We start from the raw sequence: 17694 nt of genomic DNA, 5'->3' as shown, positions 1-17694 counted from the left end.
GGGGATGATTTAGGGAATGCCTTTAGTGGGGGGCCCTGTCCTTCCATTCCCCCTCCTTTTGACCAACATTGTGATGTACTGTGCCCTATCCTTTTGCAATTAAGGCATTTTACTTGGCCTTTTCCTGGGCAGTCTTTCTTGAGATGCCTGTGTTCTCTGCACTGGAAACAGAACAGTCCTCTCCATAGGGGCGCTGCCTGTACTGCTGTCTCTTTTACACGAGGCTTTATTTTGGATTCCACATCACTTGCCCATCTAATGACATCTCCGTAAGTATCTCCTACTGGAATGCCCATTTTATAACACCTCTTGGTGTTTTTTGCTCAGACCCTCCTTTAATAGTTTTAAAAATATTTGATTATCTCAGGCAGGGTTTGGTAGACCTGAGTATTCCCTGAAGGCAACATACTTCCACTCTCCATACTGAAGTGCACTTTCTCCCAGTCGCTGGTTGACTTGCATTATAGCCCCCCAGTTTCCTTGGCCAGCACCCAGAGCAGCAGAAATGGCATTCTTAAACATATTTAATTTCTGGTTCATGGTCTGGTCCGGGACTTCAAGCCATACCCCAATACGTATATCGATAGGCAGGGTTTCCCATATATCCCAGGGACATTTTGCTTTTACTAAAACATACAAGTCTCTGAGATGCATAACATGAAGTGCTCGTAACTCCTCAAGTATTTCCCAAAAGTCTGTATCCCACATTAGCCTGGGAAGGTCTTATAATATTGCTTGTTTCTCCCCAGGGGTGAATGGTCTGTGGACCCGGGTATTGAGAACTATCACAGGCCCTGTGTTCGTACGGAAATCACGTTCCCGAATTTCCACTGGGGCCATCGGTACTCCTGCCTGCATGCCCCTGTCTGGATTATACGGAGGCGGGTGACAGTCTCCGGATTGTTCATTTTCGTACTCTAGTGCTTTCCTGTCTAAATCATCCCATTCTAATTCTTCCCCATCATTGCCGCTAATCGTAGCCCAATCCTACTTGCCCTTTCTTCTTCTTTCATTAATCGCATCACCTCTTCCTTTAACTTGCTTATTTCTTTCTTAAAATGCTCAACTTCATTCTCTTTCTGGCTAAGCCTCACCTGTGACTTTATATATTTTTCTTGTTCGCTTCTCATTACTTTTTCCATATTTTCGAAACAACTCAGCAATACTACTACTGCTTTTCCTGTTCTATTCTTACTTTCTTTATTCCACCACTCTCTGTGTTCTCGAACAGAAACCTCTGGCTTCCATTCTCCTTGAATCATCTTTTCTCTAGTCTTTGAGAATTTCTTCTTAAGGTAATCTAAAACGGATCCCGTTCTATTCGGACAAGATGCCATTTCCCTATCTATTAATGCTACCGGTGCCGGCAGACTTGCAAATACCTCGGCCGAAACGATCAGTCACTTCTCGTGACACTAACTCTGGCATCAGCGTACAGAGTCAATTCTCCGCTTAATATCAGCTCAGCAGTCACGAGAGATCGGACCTTTAACACTCAAGGATTATACTTTATTATTATTATTATTATTATTATTATTATTATTATTATTATTATTATTATTAGCTTTTCCTTAATTTGCCAGCCCAGACTCAGAGGGAATCTTGCTGGCACAATAACGTCACTCAGCTCACCTTGTTCCGTTTAGGGACTTTGCCTCGCCCCAGGGGGAAAGTGCCCTGGTTTAGAGACCCATCCTGAGCTCAGAGGAACTACGTCTTGTCTTGGTTTCGTAACCAAGCTCAGAGGAATCGTGTCTTGTCTCGGTTTAGGGATTTTTAAATTTATTTATTTATTTTTCTGAATCTCACACAGACATATCCTTGCTCGTTTCCCTTTAAACGATTATTTAATTCTCCCTGTAATCCGGTCCTTCCCTTACGGCTACCTAATTGGGTGGTAAGGATAGAAAATATACTCACCCTGTGTGCCGTCTGGGAATCACCAGAGACTTTGGAGATCCTGTCCCAAGACCTGTCCTTTGATGTGTAGCTGTCCTTTGATATGTAGCATGAGTTGACCAGTTTGTCTTGTCAGCACACCTCACACCTGAAGAAGGCTCCACGGCCGAAACGTTGTGTTCTCTTTCTTCTTTATTTCAGCATGGAATAAACCTATTACTTGTTCCTATATATATAAGTGTTTTATGTTCTACTTCACAGTAGTTATATGTATTGCACTCTGTTTTATTAACAGACACTCCTACTCAAACCTGTGTTGTACAGTGATATAGACGTGGGTAATGTCATCCCGATTAAACACGGTTTCAAAATAAAAAAAAACATCAAACCTTAGATTTTGGTAACAAATTGTTACAGTAACCATCAGGAGGGAAAAAAAAGTTTATTTTTATTTATTTGTGGCTGCTGCAGTGGCTTGCAATAGCTTGATAGTTAACACTTCAAAATTGTTTTATCAGTCTGTCCGTGGGGGGAAGCTCTAGATGACAACTGACACTCTTCCATACGTTTATAATAATAAAAACACCAATGTAAACATTATATTTACAATTTGTTGAAAATAAAAATGGTTGTAGAGTTCTCTAAAACGTTCTCAGTCAAGAACGAGAATTCATGTAGGGAACTGTGTAAATATGCTTAGGGTGCAAAAGATCAGTTAAAGAGTGAAGAAAATGCCTTCAGAGAAAACAATGATTCAGATGTGAAGAATACAGAAGCCCCGATTCAATTGCAGCCTAAACCTTTTCCCACACACCCTGCCCCCGCTGTGATTGGAATATGCACAAAGCACTGAAAGCTTGGTCGGGTGTTATGGAGGGATAGTACATAATTCTGGCTTTTTGAACTCACATCTGGGATTCAATTAATTCAAAATAAGTTTTTATTTTAATTGAACCAGGTATTAGATCTTGTTTATATTAAAGTTAGATCACTGGGCAGAATGATGGAGACTTAAATGACAAGCACTACCAGCTTTTTCCCTTCTCGCTGGTGCGAGATGATAATGTGCTGACTGGCATGAAACATTCCCTCCCATTTTTAATCATTCTGTGTCCATATCAAAGCGGGTTAGAGAGAGTAGGAAGAGACACAGAAAAAAAGGAAATCCTGTCTTAATTTCAAATTATATTTTACCATCAGTTTTATAATTCATACATTTGTATTTTACTATTTTCTAATAGTCAGATTCAAAGTATATTTAAACAAATTCTTGTAAACTCATGTTTTTAATTTCTGAAACGATTCCATGTTTTAATCTTTTCTGCGCTCGTTATTGCAGTAAAAAAACTCATACTTTTTAGAATCCGCTAAATAGGGAGTATAATATGGAATCGCTTATCTAAAGAAATTAATAATGATATTAATTTAAGGATAAAAATGTATGTATTTATATAGTGGTATGTATGGTATTATTACTGTAATCCACTTTCTTTGTAAACATGTTTTATATTTAATTTGACTCGTTCATGCATGACTATATTAGAAACATTTTTAAGCTGTTGGTCTCAGCTCTGTTGCTGAACAGCCTGTTGGTGCAGGGGATTTGTCAATAGATGTTCTTTCTAGGTGATCTGGGTTCAATACCCACTTACAGAAACTTTTCTTCTAACAAATATTTTTTTCAAAATAAAATAGTAAATATTATGCACACTGTATAAACATCTTTTTTGGTATATATATATATTATAACATATTCAATGTTAAGTTAGATAAATAATGAAATAAAAATGTGAATTAGCAAACGTGAATGCTGTCAACTGTTCAACTGGTTTAATTCAGAACAGTTAATTCACTGGAGCAATTAACAAATGCCTCAAGACTTAAAACGAAATCGTATATATTGTAATTAGAATAGAGAATAACAAAGCGGTATTAAAATTACCACTTAAACTACAATAATGTGTCTGGTCATTATTAACAGTATCAATTTAATAATAATAATTTCAAGCTTCTTGTATCTTTTTCAGATTAATTTTTGTCTTCGGTTTTCATAAGCTTCGGTTTTTATGAGACACAATGTTTCAGATGTAAATAACTTTGTGGACAAATGACACAGAGCCTGCAACCTACAGGTTTAAAGATCACGATTTGTGAAAAAAATCGCAGCTTTTATTTAAACAATATCTAGTACCTGATTGCATTTTTAGAAATAAGCAATAGTTTGAAATAAGCAGATCCCAAGTGCAAGTGACTTCATAACACGAGAAGGCATTATGCTATATTTTTTAGGCAGCATTTGAAGCCTTCTGAAGTCTCTCAAAAACATAAAATGTAACATAATATTGTGTGTTACGATGGGCAACCGATTCTTTTGATTGTAAAGAAAATAAAAAATAGGAAACAATAACGTGTGTGCCTCAAATAGACATTGCATGGTTTTAAAATGGGTTTAGTTAAAAACACGAAATCCCTGAAAGATTGGTGCTTTTTCTTTCTTGTGATCAGCTTAGAATCTTTGTGTAAACTGTACGTTTTATTAACTTTTTAATTAAACATTTTAAACACATTAATTTTGTAAACGCAACACGCATTTCATACAAATACAGTACACACATATTCTCCTGTTTTCCCGTATTGTGAAAACAATTAGCTGGTGAAAGAGAAATCAGTGCACCGCCCACTGAGCTCAGTTAGAGAAAATGCAGCGCCATAAGGACACCGTTCTTCAGCGCAGTGTTTATGAAGTGCTTTCTCATCAGTTAGTTTTATATTTTAAAACCATTGTTAAACAAAGCAGGGGCTCTTTTACTTTCTAATGACATTACACATGGAAAGATTATACATTTTAATCTTTTTAATTTAAAAAAAATAAATTTTAGAAAAGTTTCATCTGCACAAATATCACAGACTATTTTCTATTGTATTTCTGACGGTTATGTCACAATTCAATATTTTATATAAATCTAAATAAAGTCAGGTGTCAGGTGCTTAAACTATTAGTAATCAATAATAAGTATTAAAATTTGCACTGTGATAAGTTTTTGCACTTCCACATCTTGTAAAAACATTAATTTGCAAGACTGTGTTCAAACATACAGATGCAGCCATTCAAAGTGCGTTTTACAGACACGTACCGGAGGTAATTGGCTACGGTGTCACGCATTGTAACGCACGATGATGCAAAATACCGCAGTACGTGATTGGTTGACCGACAGGGGTACTCGTGGTCCGTTGGTCTGTCGTAGAAAGATTTACAGTAAATGTCTTTACTGTGCCCGTTTAAGTATTGAATATTTATATGGAATTTTACCACTGAAGGGAAATCTTAGTAGCTGAGCATAAAAAGAATAGGAGCATACTGTAACGCGTGTGAAGGCCATAAATGATATTAATTTTGGAACATAAACATACAGTATATGGCTGGTCTTGGTACTTTAAAGAAAAAAAACACACCAGTATTCCATTTCTCCCTACACATTTTAAGCATCGAAGTCTTTAACTAACGTGATACCGGAGTCAACAAGCATACTTTTAGAATTTGATTAAAAGGGAATATAATATGGAATCGCATCTAAAGAAATTAATAACGATATAATTATATTCATGTACCGCAACACAAGAATAGTACACGCTGTACATTGTCTGTTGATAATGTTTCTGTAGTGCTTTTTCAGCACTCTACATGTGACCTTGCCGGTGGTGCTGTGGGTTAGGTTCCTGACTCCCAAGTCACATGTTCTGTGATCAAATCCTGCTGGAGCCAGGACTTTTTTTTAACAAACATTTCTTTGAAAAAATGAAATGTTTCCCTTGGTCAGAGATTAAATAAAACCTCACTTGCACCAAACAAATTTATATTTCTAAATATCACAACATGATTGAATTTAAGTCATTTTAATAACAATGAATAGTCACCTATGCGTTACAATATAAACATTTATATTGATTTAAATCGCGTTTTGATTTAAATCGTAAACGCGTCTTTAAATATATGTGCTTTTTGATTCACAATCAGACAAATGCAACATAAATTGATATCTTTGTCTTCCAAGTAGCTTAATAAACTTTCAGCATAACTTTCTCCCCGTTTAGATTTATTTTTCTTGGGATCTTGGGATCAAACGTGGAAAGATTAGATTGTAATTGTTTTTATTTTTTAAATACATTTTATAAAAGTGTAATCTATGCTAAAAAGTTGTACACCACCTGCTATAAAGATACATATTGTAATACTTTCGGGTTCGGATAGGACAGACACAAGAACTCAGACTTGCGGAGTTAAAGCAAGTTAAAGCCTTGATTTTATATATCACCTTTAAAAGTGGAATCTCAAAGCAAAGTAAATACCCAACACTGATTGTACCCATCTGTCATGCTAATAAAGCACCTTGAATTGAATTGAATTGAGGGAGAGAGGGGGGGAGGGCGAGCGAGAGAGCACAGCCAGGACAGACAGGCAAATAAGATACACTTCACAGATACACTCCACAGACATTCACAACAGCGACATATCATAAAACGTTTGCACATATAGTTAGTTTATTACTTGGTTTTCAAAGTGCAATGGAATACAATGTTGTTGTTGCTGTTATTGTTGTTTTTATCCTGTAAAGCGTTTTGAGAAGCTACCTTTAAAAGCGATATATAAAAGCGCTGATTCTTATGGAATGTGTTCCGCCGGGGATTCAAAACATTTTTTTTATCGCGTATCTAAGGAAATAGCAGTATAACCTTGTTCATGCACAAACAGTGGCATGTTACATTATTAATTTGGGTGTCTCCTCTTGCCAGAAAGCTCTAAATTGCATTTTGAGTGCGGTTTTTGACTTTTTTAAAATTGCAACCTATAAATAAAGATGATACTGTTTAGACTTTGAATTATTTTAAACTGTATTACAGCAGCACAATGCACAATGCAATATAAATTGCAAAAATGCACTTGGAATCTGTCCAAGCCCTACTCTGTCAGGCATTTTCTTTTACTGTAATGGACACAAAAACTCCCTTGCTTTTAACAGAGCGTTTCATAATTTCCAACTACAAAATGATTTAAACTGCGACACTTATCATCCAACCAGAGCTCGAAATATCACAAGGATCCTGAAGAGCACAGCAAAGACTGTATTCAAAGTATACTAGTGACAAACTAGTATACTTTAGATCTTTTTTTTTCTGAACCGGGGAAAATCTGATCATGTTTCTCTATAACAGTGGTTCTCAAACTGTGGTACGCGTACCGGCAGTGGTACGTGGCGTGCCGCCAGGTGGTACGCCAAATGACCCTGGAACTGTGTTGTGTGCACTGACAAAATCGGGACGGGTTTTCATATTTTGTATTTTTATACGTGTCGAATACACAGCCTACGTACTACGATACAGTGCGCGCTAATACTTCAGTGGACACAAGAGATACTCTGTAATTCTATACCACTCTATAGGAATGCGTGCTACGGTCGCAAGTGACCAATTGTATTTAAAAAAAGCTACTGTATCTCCAGCAAATAGGGAGAAAGGAGAATGTGCGTGATTTTGGAACAATGCCAACGTTGCAAACACAGGAATGCATAGAAATGCGTGCTACGAACGCTTGTAATCTTGTGAGCACAGGAAAGCGTGAAAAATAACAGAAAAATATTTAAGAACTGTTCTAAGTTAATTTGATAAAAATACACCGAGCGTCTCTGTGTTTCTCTCCCATGCGCATGAAATAAATACTTAAAATAAACACTGAAATAAAAACGGAAACGTGGAAAAATGCAAGCTTGCAGATTGCTAAAGCAGGTAAGCCCCACAATATTATGTGTGGAGAAAAAGCTGCTGCCCCCCCCCCCCCGAAAGACACAGTCATTCATAGAATTATTGAAATGAAGGATTATATCAAAAGTACGCTGACAGCGCGCGTTAAGATGAGCAGATGTTTTTCACTGCAATTAGATGAGTCTGTAGTCGATTTGGCCAATTTGCTCATTTACATAAGATACGAGTTTGAGGGTACGTCCCACGAGGACTTTCTGTTCTGTAAACCACTACTAACAGTAACTACAGGAGAGCACGTATTTCAGCTTCTGAATGAATTTATCGGAGAGAATGGCACTGGATACGAAGTGCGAGAACGACTGGATAAAATGTTTGTATTTTGTACAGACGGTGCTAGAGAAATGACAAGCCGACACAGCGGTGTAGTTGCACGAATTAGAGAGGTTGCTCCAGAAATTAATGGTTTCATTGCAACATCCACCACGAGACCTTTGCCGTCAAGAAAATGCCTGACAATTTAAAATCTGCTAGACTGCTGTGAATTGTATCAAGGCTCGAAAAATTAATTCACATCTGCTTTGCTCAACTAAACAGCCTCACCCCTCTCACTGAAATGGTGCTTTTTCTGTAAAACACTTTGAGAAGCCACATTTTAATATATCAAACAAAGTTTATTATTATAATATTTATTATATGTGTGTGTGTGAGTGTGTGTGCACATGCGCTCATGTTGGTCATTGATAATTTCTGGGGTTCCTATGAGAAGGTGACTTGTAGGTGGTACTTGGATGCTTTGGTTGGATTAGGGGTGGTACTTGGTCCAAAAAGTTTGAGAACCACTGCTCTATAACAATAATAAAAAACATTATTTTACATATCACCTTTATGTGATATCACCTTAAGGACACCACATACAAGGGTTAATTGCACAATGAACCGCGCCAAGAAATTTAAAATAGTCTTCTTTAGGTGTGAGAGTAGGAGTGGATCGCAGCAGGCATAATCAGCAAATTAGGAAAACAAAGAACAGGACAGGTGAGACATGTATCCAGAGAGCGAGTGATCAGAAAAAGGGACAGCTGTTACGCCCAGGTTTTCAACGCAATTGTTTTAACTTGCTAATGCATCAGACAGATTTCCTGGCGTATTGTGTTTTAAATAAAATAGGAGTGTCTTTCCCTGGTATTAGCTCATCGGTATGGTGTAAGTTTTATCTGTACAATACCATACAGTATATAGGTACAGAATTCAAGCTTCACCACTGTATCGCTTTGGTAAGGAGACGGACAATGGCCAAAATCACGAAGACTCTCTCACACCAAATAATGAAGATGAAAAGAAATGGGAAGTCAACATGGGATATTGTACAGCATTTGGCTTCGATGGACATCTTCGTTTCTGAAAGCACAGTGAGACGACATTATAAAGGGGAGAGGAGGCAAAGAGAATCTAAACCGAGGACGATTCAAAGGTAAATAACTTTCTAAAAATACTTTTGTTGCATGTAAATACAACTACGCACATTATTTTTAAAACTAACTGTTGATCTCTTTTTTTTCAAGTCCTATTGTGCGAGCTATCGACAAACTGACTGATGAAAATTATGAGCTACCGGGGATGCAAGTCCAAAGACGGCTATGGGCTGACCTCGGTGCGACTGTTAGTCCGACATTGATAAGAAGAGTGCGCAGGAGGCTTGGATGGAGATACAGAAAAACCAACACATGCCCCATGATAAGGCTAAAAAACAAAGAGGAAAGACTCAAACAAGTGCTCCAATGGATTGAACAGGGGGAGGCATTTCAGGATGTACTTTTCACCGACAAAACAACAGTGGGTCTGGAACAGTTTTCAACAATGTCATTTTGCAAAAAGGGGAGATATGTGGACAAGCCAAAGCACAAACATCCACTGAAGGTTCACGTCTGGGGGGGTATATCTAGATGAGGCCCGGGACCACTTCTTATTTTTTAAGGAATTATGGACCATGAATTCTTCGAGGAAGTCGTGGTCACACAGCATGCCGCCCCATATATCAGGGAGCACTTTGGATCAAGGCACCGTCTCTTTCAAGACAACGATCAGAAACACACAGCAGCAAGGGCGAGGCTTGTAGCAGAAGGAGTGAACTGGGTGAAAACTCCAGCCGAATCCCCAGATCTAAATCCGGTAGAGATGGTTTGGCATTCGCTGAAAGACTACGTTCAGAAAACTGCTAAGCCTGTCACAAAGCAGGAACTGATCGATGTGATCTATAAATTCTGGGAGGAAGAACTGACCGAACAAAATTGTAACAATTTTATTAACAGGCTGTTTCGTGTTCTTCCTAGGATTGTTGAACGGGTCGGGGGACATTCGGGAATGTGAGTCTGAGAAAGACAGTCTCACGTTTGTGGACATTCTGTCCACAAACAAAACATTCCTGTTAGAGAAGAAAAAACAATTACTTTTTGTCAATGAAAACCTGTGTGTGTCTCTCTCTGTTGGATATCTCTCTCTCTCTGCTGAATGAATAAAAGCATTTTATTAAAAACGCGTTTGTGTTTGTCTGGGTATTTACTTTGTAATCTGTGGTTTACATCTACTGTATTGCTTTGAGATACCACTTTTAAAGGTGATATGTAAAATAAAGTTTTTTATTATTGTTATAGAGAAACGTGATCAGATTTTCCCTGGTTCAGAAAAAAAGATCTAAAGTGCTACACCTAACTTTCTTAATTCGATGTATTTAAAGCAGTGAACTACTGTTGGTGTCACATAACATTCAGAAATACAATCGAGAATAGTTTTGTGGTGTTTGTATAGCTGAAACGTTCCTAAAACGTATAACGTAACAAAATTAAAGACGATTAAAATCTGTAATCTTTCCACTTATACTGTATGACATCTGAAAATACCAGAAGTTTCTGCTTTGTGTAAGGATGCTATCAAAAAGTAATCTAAGTGGTGAGAAAGCTGTGCTCAATGTATTTTAGGGACTTAAAAGTAAAAGGAGATGCTTCATATTGCTTGACTTATTTTAAAAACTAAGTTATAAATGCAGACGCTCTCTCGGTGCCGCGCCGGGTGTAAATATCTAAATATACATTCGCCCCGGGCAGAGGCCTTAGAGCGCCCGGCTGGGGTGTGCGGGGAAGAGCAGGACAGGAGTGAAAGTGGTCAGGGCGGGGTTTAGGAAGGCCGCCGACCAGTGCGGCTGTCCCACAGTGAAGTGGGCATACAGTCTGGGTAGGTATCCGTTTTCCTTGTAAATAGTTCCCTGCTTCTGCACCCCTTGGTCTTACTCTCTCTCTCTCTTTTCTCTCTCGCGCGGGCGGTGTGTTGGCTCGCGCTATTGGCAGGCGGGGGGGCGGGAGAGCCGGGCTAGCAGGTGGTGACGTAGAAGAAAAATAAAGGCTTTAACTTGCTTTAACTCCGCAAGTCTGAGTTCTTGTGTCCGTCTTATCCAAACCCGAAAGTATTACAATATGTATCTGTATAGCAAGTGGTGAACAGCTTTTTAGTATAGATTACACTTTTCTAAAACGTATTTGAAAAATAAAAAAAACGATTACAATCTAATCCTTCCACGTTTGATCCCAAAATCCCAAGAAAAATAAATCTAAACGGGGAGAAAGCTATGCTGAAAGTTTATTAAGATACTTAGAAGACAAAGATACTGTTTCAATTTATGTTGCATTTGTCTGATTATGATTAAAAAAAACACGCGTTTGCGATTTAAATCAAAACTCGATTTAAATCAAAACTCGATTTAAATCAATATAGATGTTTATATTGTAACGCATACTGTACAGCCTCCATTTCTCTATAAAAAATTACTCTACTACAAATTTACAATTTGTTGATAATAGAAATTTTAGGTTCTCTAAAGCTTTGTGATAGTTGACCCACCCAGGCAGCAAAAGATCAGCTGCACTGGTAAGATGCGACACCGAAAATATGATTAATAACCTTTTAAATCTGAAGGGAGATCTGAAGAGATCCCCCCCCCACACACACACACACAATAGAAGCAGGAAGCAGAAGCAGGGACCGTTGTCAGAAGGTAAGAAGGTGACTATTCATGGTTATCAAAAATGACTTAGATTCGATCATGTTGTGATATTTAGAAATATAAAAGTCAATTGATTGTCCATAATATTGCTATTCTATTTTTTCGAAGAAATGTTTGTTAAAAGAAAAGTCACAGCACCAGCTGGATTTGAACACACATCCTGTAGGTTAGTAATCAGGCATGTAAACCAGTGGACTACTAGGGAAGTCACATGAAGAGAGAGGCGAAACAGCCCTACACAGCCCTGTCACAGTACACAAATATAATCATATCGTTATTAATTTCTTTAGATACGCGATTCCATATTATATTAGCAGAAAAGCTTAAAACTACCACTTTCTTACACGCTATTTCACGTTAGTTAAATACTTCGATGCTTAAAATGTTTAGGGAGAAATGGAATACCGGTGTGTATTTTTTCTTTAAAGTACCGATTCCTGGAATTCTCTGGTTGACACCCTTCTGAAGTGGTTCCATAATATCTGGTATACGGAAAAGAAAGCGTTGATAAAAAAGCCTGGATTCTCATGTATCTGATACAAGTATCTTTTAATACAGTCTTTGCTGTGCTCTTGAGGATCCTTATGATATTTTGAGCTCTAGTTGAATGATAAGTGTCACAGTTTAAATAATTTTCGTAGTTAGAAATTATGAAACGCCCTGTTAAAAGCAAGGGAGTTTTTATGTCCGTTGAAGTAAAAGAAAATGCCTGACAAAGTAGGGCTTGGACAGATTCCAAGTGCTTGTACAAATGTGCTAAAGAAATTATGCTTTGAGTTTACAGTTTGTCCAAAGTCATTCCTTATTAATACCATTAGTAATATCTTCGGTAAAGGCTTTGATGCATAAATATTTCTGATAAAGGTAGGTTGTGTACTTTTGTCCAACTGAGCAATCTTGCTTTCATAAAATATACCAACATTTTAATGACTGATGATTAACATGCTGTAATATACAGTTTAAATTTAAAAGCTCAAATGCTGTACATGAGAGGTTAAGCTTTATTGGCTCCTCCTGGCGGTTTTACAAGGTGATGCCGGATACTTTCCGGCATGACGTCAAATGACGCGATTAACCCCGTGATACTGCGTGATACTGCGACACGCCCACCAGGGTATACCGCAAAATACCCCACCCATTTTGAATGGCTGCATCTGTATGTTAAATCTGACTATCAAAAAACCAGGGTTGACTTTTTTTCTGTCTCTCCCTACTCTATCTCAGGTCAGGCAGGAGAGGGAAGGGGGAAGGGAGAGGCATCTTCCCACCTCTATAACTAAAGAAAGTGTCAAAGAGGAATGGCTTAAGTGACATACAGAGCTGAAAAAGTTTGGTGCGATCTTCTCTGCTTTAAAGATACACTCCTTGTGGATTTTGCACCTTAAACGTTTGCCCACCAATTGACAGAAGCAAACTGAATACAAAATGTACTTGCAGAATAGCGATTTACAAATATTAAAAACACTCAATTAAATAAAGCTACAGTAGAGACAGATTTTAAATTCTTCAAGCAAAATTAGCTGTTTGTCAAAATCTGCTACTTTGCAAGCAGTACATGACTTCCCTTACCAGTTCTCAAAGGGTACCTTTTGTCTCTCGTGCAAACTCAACAAAGGTTTATTTTTTTATAATTCTGAAATTTGAACAGTATGCCTCAGGGACTCATTATAGTATTGTAGAGAATACGGTTCGCACAGGAAAATCAAAATACCACCTCCCACCCCAGCTGGGTCTTGCTGCATGCTGTTCCAAAGCTGTATGGTTTCAAAGTATGTGTGAAATATTTTTTCTTACTCCAGTTATTAATCCAATCTATTTTTACTCATCCGGCTATGTAAACAATATAGGCAAAAAGATTCCTGTAAAGGTTAAATTCAAAGCTGAAAAGACAAGGCTCAACATGTCTTCTCTAACTCTTCAGTTTACAGATTTTCCATGGTCATTCATTATTAATATTGTAACGAACGGCAGGCATACAGATGGTACAAGCCGATGGTACATCAACCTTTTTATTAAGTGATAGACAAAAAACAGGGCAATGACTTTGTCAATGAAAAAATAAAATATTTTCATGTCAATTTACAGATGCAGCCATTCAAAACAAGCGGGGTACGCTGCGGTGTTCAAATCCAGCTATCGCCACGAGTTTTCTTTAAACAAACATTTCTTTGAAAAACTAAAATAGCAATAGCAAAATTATGGATACAATTGACTTTTTTATATTTCTAAATATCACAACATGTTCGTACTGTATGTACACAGCAGAGTGCAAATCCACGTGAGCCTGAAAGCCCTACATTAATATTGTGCATTTGTCTGGTGCTGCGCGGTTTTTGCTCTCTCTCTCTTCCCCTCCCCCACCTGAATTTCGCTCCACTGTCTGAGTCTTTGTGTCTACATTGTTTGTTAACAAACCGGTTTCACAGGTATTTTCAAAGTACAATAGGGCAATCCAATCAAAGACACTCCACCTTCCCCCATGGACATGTTTTCTTAGAAAAACAGATTCACAGCGCAAAGCTGTCAGTCTTCTGTGTAAAAAAATCGGTTGTAACACCATGGGTTCTGTTTTTAAGATGTTGCTGAGTCAAGTAAAGGAATTTTCCTGCTGTCAGCAGTATCGTGTATATAGTTGACCCTTACCTGAATGAAACAGGACATAAAGAAAGGGTTTCAGAAATCAAACAAAGCTTTATTCCTGGGCTAAGAGAATTGGCTCACTCTTAGTTTTATGTGCAAGCTGTGAAGATTTTCACAAGTCGTGGTCTTTAAAATGCATTTGGTTTGAAGGCTTTCTGTGTTTCCCTCCCGAAGATATGAACAAAAGAATATTCGATCATGGTAAAAAAATGGCTTAAAAATGACACAGCAAGTTTTTTCATAACTCTAGGAGGTAGGCACTCAAGGCATTTTATAAAAACGCGTTTGCGTTTGTTTGGGTGCAATACCAGCTATACCGAAAAATAAAGTGCCCCTTTTCATTCAACGAGTGTCTGAGTCACTGTTTCCGTCCTATATAATAATGCCACAATATGTCTTTTATGTTTCGCTAAAAACTGACTTGCTTTAACAAAATATATTTACTAATCCTTTCACCTGGCAATCTACCTGAATGCCCAACTATCTGAGAACCCCTCCGTGAAATCAAAAGAACCACAATTGAACAAGTGTTGATAATAAGAGAGAGAATAATATCAGAATTTAATCTTAAAGAAGTCTAAAGAACACTGGATACCAGATTGCTACTAGCTTCTGACAAGACAGTAGCTTTTCCATTGTTTTGTTTCCCTACTGGCCATGTAATACACGGCATTGTGGAATAAAAGTTTATTTTAAAGTGAACATAGAGAAACTAGGAACTAGAGAAATCAAGAAAGACTTTTTTCAATAGAATTAATGTATGTGCACATCCTGTTTACTGGGTTATTTAAATCCACATTGAGAAATCTCCATTACGTTCAGAATTTGACAGCCAGCTTTTAGATGCCACTTTTAAAGGTGCTATATAAAATAAAGTAATATATTTACAGTAACTTAAAGTATATATTTAAAGTAATAATTTAACAACATATGTAAATGTTTTATGATATGTCTTTGTTGTAAATGACTGTAATATGTCTGTAGATTTACGTTAATTTTATAAGGGAGAGTGTCATAGAGAAGACCCCCTTACCCCCATCTTGATTAAAATTGCAAATGTGTGTTTCATAAAATACTTTTATTTTTCACAATCTGGCAATGTGAGACAGAATTCACATTCATTGTGCCCAACGGCCTTGCCTTGGGAATCAAGGAAGAAAACAATTATCACACCCGGCTTTTCAATGGAATTGCTTTAACTTGCTAATGCGTTACTGTAACAGTCCGGGTGTGGCAAGTTTCTAATGTCTCCTGACTTGGGCGAAAGGAACCTGTCTTTCATTGGAAAAAAAATGAATCTAATATAAATACACCAAGGGATTGGGTTGAGTTCCCATCACAAAAAAATCTGCGAGCCTTCACTACAGCGACCATAGTATGGAGACAAAGACCTTTTACAGGAAGAGACATGGTGCTTCAGCTGCCTCGGCATGCAAAGTGCGAAGGGTAAGCAAATACAGCAGGCTTCATCTGAAATATGCGATTGTAGTGCATATTACAAGGTATTATTGCTGTATTGAATTATACATTCTATTATAAATATTTCTTCGCAGCCTGTTCTGCAGGAAAACACTGCACACACGAAACGATCTTCGAAGGCTACTAGGACAGTAAAACAGAAAGTGGTTAGACGGATGAAAAGAAAAGTTTATTTTGACATCTGTTCTTCAACTGATGAATACTACTCTGTGACTTTATTTCTTACATGGATTCTGTTATTTTGCCATAGGCTGTGGGTCTCTGCTTTCGGCCACTGGCCAGGCTGCCAACCTGTAGAAGCAGCACCTGTGTGGAGACTTTTTTGCAGCAGCAGGAGCAGTACGACTCATTGCTGGGGAGGATTGGGAGATGAGAGACACTCCTGACGATGCAGAAGCCGGAGACAGTATGTTCCGGGAGTCAAACGCTAGGGCAGCTGTTTCTGAACAGACCTTCGTCTCCCGATAAGTGCCTCACCCTGGTGTGCAGGTTGCAGTGCTTGGTGGAAGGCGTATCTCCACACAACCCTCTGCCCCCCCCAGAGCACACACCGCCTCAGGACACTCCATCCCGGCCTCTATGCTCACCACCGCCCAGGAATTGGCTGATGCTGTCCCCGCTGTCGACCTCCCCTCTGGAAGCACTGTTTACACAGTGGAATTCACAGATGCCAGTGCAACATACAGTTCTCCCAGATATCCAACTGTTGCCCGTTAGTCAAGAGAAGGAGGGAGGATTGTACTTGCAGATCGGGAAAGCCAGAGCTGACCGCTATGCCGCCCTTGTGTTTCGAAATCTTGTAACTTTTGAAATTTACTGGGGGTGGACCACATTAGTAAATTTCGATGGGTCCAGAGGCAAAAGTGCCTTGCCGTGCAATCTCCAGGAAACCATTAGTAACATGGTGAATCGGAGATTCCCAAAACTTACTTTGTGCGATTGGAAAAGAATACATGATCGGATCAATGAAATGCTTTGAAGAAGGAGGCACTCTTTTACTCTAGTTTAAGAGTCTGTCCAGAAACAAAACAATTCAAATCAATTCAAATTTATTGTCATTATACTTACACAGGTGCATAATATAATGAAAAGTGTTTCTCATTAGTCACTCAGGTACAGTATATAAATAGGACAGAAGGTAAGACAATAGATAGTAACACAATAGCAATAACAGTAACATGTAATAACATAACATAAATAACATGTAATCAAGTAAACAAAACTGTGCAAAATTCCGCAAACAGAGAAAATATAACAGGACAAAAACAGTGCAAGGTAATTCTTGGAACAGTGCAAAAATAGTATGGTTAAAAATAGTATGGTTAATTAATAAATATTAAATATTACGACCGGTACAGTTTACTGGGCTATCGAGGGGACAGTACAATTTCGGCTCACGTGTGTGTAATGGTGTAGGAGTACAGTCATTTTGGGTACAGGAAGACATTAGGAGAGATCATAATATGATGGGAGGGAGTGGGGTGTCACCAACTTGGAACCTTCTGCCAGATGGTAGGGGAACAAACAAGTTATGACTGGGTTGAGTGGGGTCAGACATAATTTTGGTGGCTTTTTTCAGACTCCTGGTGTTGTATATTTCCTGGATGGATGGTAAGGCACTGCCGATGATGTGTTGGGCAGTTTTGACCACCCACTGTAGTGCCTTACGGTCGGATGCTGTGCAGTTGCCGTACCAGACTGTGATGCAGCTGGTCAGTATGCTCTCCACCGTACATCTGTAGAAGTGGTGAGGATCTGTGGATGAAGGTGTATTTTCTTCAGCCTTCTCAGGAAGTACAGCTGCTGTTGTGCCTTCTTGATGAGACTGGAGGTGTTCAGTGTCCATGTAAGGTCCTTAGAGATGT

At 38.3% G+C, this 17694-nt stretch overlaps 1 pseudogene; it reads left to right on the top strand.

Moving 5' to 3' along the window:
• The first annotated feature begins 15727 nt into the window (after positions 1–15727).
• LOC148673162 (uncharacterized) lies at positions 15728–16838 on the top strand (annotated as a pseudogene).
• The last annotated feature ends 856 nt before the right edge of the window (positions 16839–17694 follow it).

Source organism: Lepisosteus platostomus, chromosome 4 (assembly GCF_059453375.1).
Source record: "Lepisosteus platostomus isolate fLepPlt1 chromosome 4, fLepPlt1.hap1, whole genome shotgun sequence".
NCBI classification, from domain to species: Eukaryota; Metazoa; Chordata; class Actinopteri; order Semionotiformes; family Lepisosteidae; genus Lepisosteus; species Lepisosteus platostomus.
This window is presented reverse-complemented; position numbering and strand designations above follow the sequence as displayed.